Here is a 7,620-nt window from a genome sequence, read left to right as displayed (position 1 = left end):
ACAAGGTTTTCCTGTGGGTCACTCTCAAGGGGCGAATTTGTACGGCGAACCATCTCGCTCAAGGCCATCTCCTACATCCACCATGTTGCTGGCTCTACAATAAGGGAGGTGAATATCTGCAACACATGATGCTTGAGTGCTGCCTCTCCTGCCAAGTTTGGTACTCACTCCTCATACCCTATTGGCTCCATCGTTTCAACCCCATGCATTTGACCGACATTGTCGAATGGTGGCCACAAATGTTGCGGCGGCATCACGCTTTTGTTGTGTTATAAAGTATCATCGCTTGGCGGGGTTGGTTTTCGATTTATGTGGGTCGAAAGAAACAATAGGGTGTGGACATGATCTCTGATCTCTTGGAGACTATTGCGACAAAAGATGGAGCAGAGATGCATCTCTAAAGGCGGGCACACACTGGCGGGCTTGTAGGGGAGTAGTCGATTTTGCTCTTTCAGGAAGATAGACCGGGCAGTTAGGGCTTGTCCATGTGTTGCTCCGATGGCTAGTAACAAACTTCTCGCCAATCTTAATACGAAGATTAGCACAAGTCTGATGTATGTTCTGGAAAAAAGTAACCTTTTTGATAGTATCTTTGGACTCTAGATGTGCATCTTATTAGGGCCATGCTACGCGTCGGCCGACGGATCCTTTTAAAAGATCCGCCGCTCCGCAAGCCATCTGGTTCGGTGATGCGAGCAGTTTGTAACGTTTCTTCTCTTTTCTAATTTCCCACAACAAGACTCTTATTGCAAAATGTCTTCTTCTCTGATTTTCCGTAACAAGACTCATGTTGTAAAACCACTTTTCTAATTTCCTGTAACAAGACTCATGTTGTAAAACCACTTCTCTAATTTCCTATAACAAGATCTTTGTTGCGAAAATTACAGCAACATATCCCGCCACTAGATCTAATTTTCTGCAACAAGACCCTTGTTGCAAAAAAATGCAACAGCATCTCCGGCCGCGTCACACACTTTCACAGTCGTCGTTCACTGCCACCGTTCTGCAACAACGCCGTTGTTGCATAAAACATGTATTGGAGGTGTTGTTGCAAACAGCGACGTAGGGCCTAGCGCGTAGTGGACTTGGACGTATGTGTGTGGTGATGTGGTTGCTACCAGCATCCCTGGTGACAGAAGGGCAGCAAAGTTCATGGTGCTCCACGACCGACATGGCGGATATCGCCGACATTGCGGGTCTCGTAGGCGGGGAGGCATTTGGAGGCGGATATCCAACATGGATGTGTTCGGCGGCGACGACGTTCACGCAGCGGCGCTCGGCTTGGCCGTCATCGCCCTCCCTAGTCCGTGCGCTGCGGGATCTAGTCATGTTTGGTTTGCAATAAAAGGCTAGTTGCAAACCCCATTCCTGAAACAAAGCATCAGTTGCAAAAACGTGGAGACGAAAGGGGTCGCTCTCCATCATCTGATTAACAGTGCATTAGACATACAGGGAGACGGCGGATGCTCGCACGGGATCGGTCGGCTGAAGGTAAACGTTCCCGTCTTATTATCTACGGATTTCGGAAAAGGTGGTTTAAATTTACCATATATCTGCTGTTTAAATTGGAATAGTGAAAAATAGATAATAATCTTTATTTTTACACTACAAGAAAAGGACAATGAATCTATTTTATAATGAATTCCATCCCATGCTCTCTAACCGGGGTTGTTCGGTGAAAAAACAAGAGCAAATTGTGTGGACCAGGTTTGGAAATTGTTTAGTGAGAGAAGTGAATTTTTTGGGGAGGATTTCCTCCTTTTCCAAAAAAGGAAGAAGAGAAAGAAGTGGAGTGCCCCGCAAAAAGAAAAAGAAAAAGTGGAGTGGAAATTGTGTATGGCCGGCAAGGCAGAGCCCCAGTTACATACACAACCGAAAGGCCATTTAATCTTTCCTCTTGCTTATGTGGCCGGCGGCGCACAACTTGTCCCGTCCGTCGTCACTACACCGATCGATCGCTACAGGCTCCCGACCGGCGTCGTTGTCTTGCTGGAATTCTCTACTTGGTTGCTTCCTTCTTCCGGCGGCCGTGATGGGCGGTTGGTTATCTTCTTGGAGCAAACCATCGTCTTGTGGGAAACAAGAATTGCGTGTAAGATAAGACTCTCTCTCTCTCTGCGTTTCACATTGCTCGATGGATTAACTAAATTCACACGTACAAAGATTGGACCATATTTCTTTCCTAGTCACCAGAGGTCAACATTGTTTTAGGCTTTTAGCCACCAGTAGCCAGTAGAGTAGGAGTCAGGGTATATTTTTTTTGCAAAAAATGAATGTGTGGCCACTTGAAAAAGCTATAGCCACCAGTAGCCAGTAGAGTATATGCTTTGGGTCCGTTTTTAATTTTGGGGCCTAATGAAATGTTACACGATTCCTACTATTTGTCCGCTCATACCGCCATACACCTCATTTTCTTTCTTATATGTTGCTCACTTCCACGTAATTAGTGGAGAAGAAAAGAGAGAAAAAATGAGTAAAAAGGAGAAAAGGTGGTCCAGGATGGGCTGCGTCCTATGTGGTGGACTGACCTGGCGCGTCCGGAAGCTGTCATAGCCTCCCTACTTTTTTCCTTAGTATGAGGGTTCATGGACAACTCGGACGTATAGGAATGAAATGAGAGGTCCGGTTGGGTCTTTTTTCCTTCCCTCCCCTGTCCGGTCACTGACCGAGCGCGTCCGCGGACGTTTAAGGGGGATTTGAGGAGACCGGTTGTAGATGCTTTAAGGTGGCTTCTGCAAGCAGCTGCCACCGGCGAGGATTAGCTCCAAGAGTCTTCATAGGGCTCTTGTAAATTAGTGGTAGAGTACATACATTGTGGGCGCGTTTGGTTGCCTGCACACAACCTAACCAGACCCGCACAGTATGATAATGCACTTTTTGGTAGGCTGCATTCACTATTTCACCTACATAGCTGAGCCGGGCCCGCTAGTAACAGCCGAAGCGGCAGTTTTTCCACAGCTAGGTCCGCTCGATGCACCTAGAGGCACGTGGGCGGCAGCGGCTGCACGCGAGAAGCCACGCTCGAGACGTCGTTTTGTTCTGAAGTGTCGGCATAAGGGTGTGTTTGTTTCAGCTTTTTTTCACATGGCTTCTGTGGCTTCTACTGTTCACAATGCCCTATATCTAAGTGTTGTATATAAAACAACCATAATTTAATGTCTTTTGTGAGAGTGAGAGAAAAAGAAGTGATGTCTTGGATTTGATGCTAAGATCTACCACTCACAGTCTCACACACACATACACACACTTCCCCGTGCCGCCTCTCTATCTCTCTCTCTCACACACACACATACACACATATGTCTCTCTCCCGCAGTCGCAGACCCCCTCCCCCTCCCCGTAGTGAATCCCTATTATTATGAAAACTATCCACACCGGAACACATGGTCCACATGTGCAAGTATTCAGCAAACCATGTAACCCTAGTTGTTGGCACCATATCCACCTTTGTACTAAAACTGCTATCTATCTTGATCCATTTTGTCTTTAAATTGGTCATGCTGGTCAAATTAGTTAGTTACCATACCTGGCAAAAATTCATCTCAAACCTCCCATCCAATCCTATAGGAACCAGTACAGACACCTTGTTGTGAAAACACAGGCAAGTCTCGAATGCTTCACATAGTGATTGATTGGCCACAACTTTAAGTGTGGCATCCAGCCATGTTCCGATGGAGACCTTTTAGACGGATCCTTGGGATGGACCTGGAACTTGGCAACCTCGTCGCCTGGTTTGAAGGATGTTTACTTTGAGCGTTTGGTGAGGATGACATCATCTCTACCAACCGTTGCTCGTAGTTCAGATAACTCCTAGACGATAAGGCCATGGATTGGGCCTTGATTGCCAAAGTTGCGGTCATGTCTTCGGTTCTAAGTGACCAGTCTGCATCGCCGCTGAATGTAATTACACCGTATGGCCCAGCCATCTTTAATTTCATGTAAGCACAATGGGGGATGACGTGGAACTATGTGAAGGCCGATCAGCCAAGTAGTGTGTGCTAACCACTTCGAACCAGAATCCAAGCTTAACGCCTCGATCAAGTAGTTATCGGGAGTTCTGAATACCATATCTAATGTGACTTTTCCCGTGCAGCGCACCTCCTTGCCTGGAATTATGCCCTTGAAAGTGGTCTTGCTCGGGCAGGGTGCATTACTTGTCAAACTACATCTTCATTAGGGTTTCCTCGTATATGATGTTGAGACTATTACCACCATCCATTCAAACCTTCAACAGGTGAAAACTGTCGATTATATGGTCTAGGACCAGGGTGGCGACTCCATTGTTATGGATTCCCACCGGATTGTCTCGGTGATCAAGCGTAATTGGAATGTCTGATGACTGAGTAATCTCAGTGGTGTAGACCTCTCGAAGAGCTCGCTTCCACTAATTCATGTATAAGTCCTTTAAGTCGGGTGGGTATTGCCCTTGGGTGTGGCAAGATCTTCGGCCGTGGGTATGCCTGTTGATATTGTCCTGTGGGCCATGCTTTCGACGTACACAGGGTCTGCCTTTGCCACCTGATTGAATACCCAACAGTTTCCATTTCTGTGTAGGTAGCCGATTTTTCAGGACGTGCGAGTGCTGCTCGCGGGATCGTCTTGTACTTGCTCCGACGTGTTATTCGCCATGTTATTGCAGTTGTGTTTCGTCTTTCGGTTACGACGGATGTGTTTGCCTTCTCTAGGCACCTCGAGTAAAATCGGGTTGTATCTTTGGTGCCTCTCCTTGGCGGGCCAGATAAATGGTTCCCCGATAACAGTTATAATGATATACAGAGTTGTCCAAAAACATAGCAGAAAAATTAAAAATGCATTATAATAGGGAACTTGCTGTATATATTATTATTTTTTAGGGGAAAATGGTCTTACATTAATTTATTTTGGACACTACTCCAATTATCAGTAGAAACTAGGTAATATAGTTGAGCAAATTAATCCATGTGAACTTCTGCAAATGGGATTTAGTACGAGGAACGCAAAGATTATTTAATAAACCAATGTTGTAACATGGTCAACACTATCCAACGCATGCTGTCCAAGGTTCGTACATAGATTAGTATAAGAACATAGTTCAGCGTAAGGCAGAGTAGAACTACTAATAATAAATAAATATTATAAAGGAGCACTCAATTTATAGTCCAGCGTGCAGTCTACGTCGACCAGTACACGGGTTGTCCGAATCGGAATCGGTTGACGGCGACGGCTTGCGTTAGTTCGCCCGCGATCAACTAAGCAGGTGGGCCGAAGACGACGGCGGCCCAGCCAAGCTGCTGGTGGACTACACCGCTGGGTTTCACGTTTTTAGTACCACACCGCTGCCTTTGAAGGAACCGAGCCAGCTTAAATAGCCTGTTACTGCTCTCTCCATCGGCTTGTAAGCTGGTCAATCGGGTTTTTGCTGAGGCGCCGACGACGCAGAAATGAGCCAGCTTATACTAGCTAAGCTTGGCCTATCAGGTCTGCCGAGGAAGAGAAGCGTTCACTGGCGTAGCTAACCAGTGATGTAAGTCTTTTTTTTTCTCAAAACACTGACAAGTAATGCAAATTTTGTTATTTTTCTAGTTTATTCTTCACATTAAGATCTTTTTACGAAAAACTTCTAATCTATTTATCAATTCTCAAGTAATATAATACAAAGATCGCCATAAGTAAAATATTACACCTACGTCCATAGACCACCTAGCAACGACTAGAATCACTCTAACACGCCACCGCCATCGCCCCTCCCTCGTCAAAAATTTTACATCTTTTTTTCCTTCATCATACCATGGATTATTAATAGCAATTAGAAAATTGATATTTATTTTCTCTTTTATTTTTTACAAAAAAATCTTTTTCAAAAAACTTCCGATCTATTTATCAACTATCAAGTAATATAATACAAATAACACCATAAGTTAAAGATTGCATCTACTTCCATAGACCACCTAGTGATGACTACAAGACGTCATCGCCCATTCCTCATCAAAAGTTTTACATCTTAATAGAGGTCATGTTGCAGATTGTTTTTTTTAATAGAGGTCTTGTTGCAATTTTATTCTTCTTTTTCTATGGGTCAATTTATTATTCTTCACCTTTTTGCAATTGGGATCGTGTTGCAGATTTTCTGCAACAGAGGGCCAGTTGCAGACATATTTTGTTAGAAGCGAAACTCATCGATGGTCCACATGCTTGCAAAATATAGAGAAGAAAATGAGTGGACGGGATAGATCGTGAAGGGATAAGGTTGGGAAGGGAGAGATTGGTGAATCCCACTTGGACACATGTTGTTCACGGGAGGCGGATGATGCGTTTGAGTTTTTCGCCAACTGAACCTAAGTTTTTCCCATAGTTTTTTCAAAAAAGTAACAAGTAATACAAAGAAAACAACATATTTTTTCCTTCATCACACGACGGATTATTAATAGATACTGCAAAAAAATCTCTTTTATTCTTTACAATAACATCTTTTTTCGAAAAAAACTTATGATCTATTTATCAACTATCAAAAGTAGTATAATACAAAGAACACCATAACTAAAAAATTGCATCTACGTTCATAGACCACTTAGCGACGAGGCACTGTAGCGCACCACCGCCATCGCCCCTTCCTCGTCAAAAAGTTCGCATATTTTTTCCTTCATCGTACCACAGATTATCAATTGCAATTAAAAAATGATTTTATTTTATCTTTTATTCTTTACAATAAGATTTTTTCGAAAAACTTCCAATCTAGTATTTATCAATTGCCATGTAATATAATACAAAGAACACTATAAGTAAAAAAAATTACATTTACGTCTGTAGACCACCTAGTAACGACTACAATTATTGTAGAGCAGTTATGAGCCAGCTATTCTAGCTAACCTGGCCTATCAGATCTGCCGAGGGTAAAAACCAGTGAAGTAAGTCTTTTTTTCTCCGTCATCCAGCGGACTATTAACCCAAGTAAAACTTGTATTCTCTCTCTACCGTTGCATTGTTCATTTTCTTTTTAGAATTTTGTTCTTGCTAGTACAGTGGACTATTAACACTAGTAAAACTAACATAATAATCTATAAAAAAAATTACATGATTTTCATGGGGACAAAGTCTTCCCGTTCCCCCTATCTATCTATGGCATATGCAGCTTGAAAATGAAAACACCAAAGATGCGACTTGAGAAACTCAACAAGTAGACAAAAAGACGCATGCTATCAACAAATTCCAAGTTTCCAACATAACAACATAAACTAAGTAGCATATAAATCAACATAAACTAAGTTAGCCCACTTCAGAATGGATCGGCCGCACTTTTTTTAACCTTGCTTGGGCCGACACCTTTCCTAACACATCTCTATCATCGCTCACACGCTTCACTTCCGACCATGTCCCGCTCCTCATCCACGTCACCACAACTATCCCTCGGCCTAACTTCTTCAAATTTGAGCCTGGTTGGGCCAATTTCTGTCAATGTAATGATATTGTTAAGAAATGTTGGACCTCAATCCTGCCCACGCCGGCCAACTCGGCAGCCACCCTTGCTTCCTCGCTCAAAAACTCACGGGCCTGCCTCCAAAAATGGGCACGTTCACGCATTCCAGTGATGTAAGTCTTTTGTTGTTCACTTTTTTCCTTCATTGTACCCGAATTATTAATAGC

Source organism: Triticum dicoccoides, chromosome 7A, assembly GCF_002162155.2.
Source record: "Triticum dicoccoides isolate Atlit2015 ecotype Zavitan chromosome 7A, WEW_v2.0, whole genome shotgun sequence".
Classification (NCBI taxonomy): Eukaryota; Viridiplantae; Streptophyta; class Magnoliopsida; order Poales; family Poaceae; genus Triticum; species Triticum dicoccoides.
The sequence above is the reverse complement of the archived record's forward strand: the minus strand, read 5'-3'. Positions refer to the sequence as shown.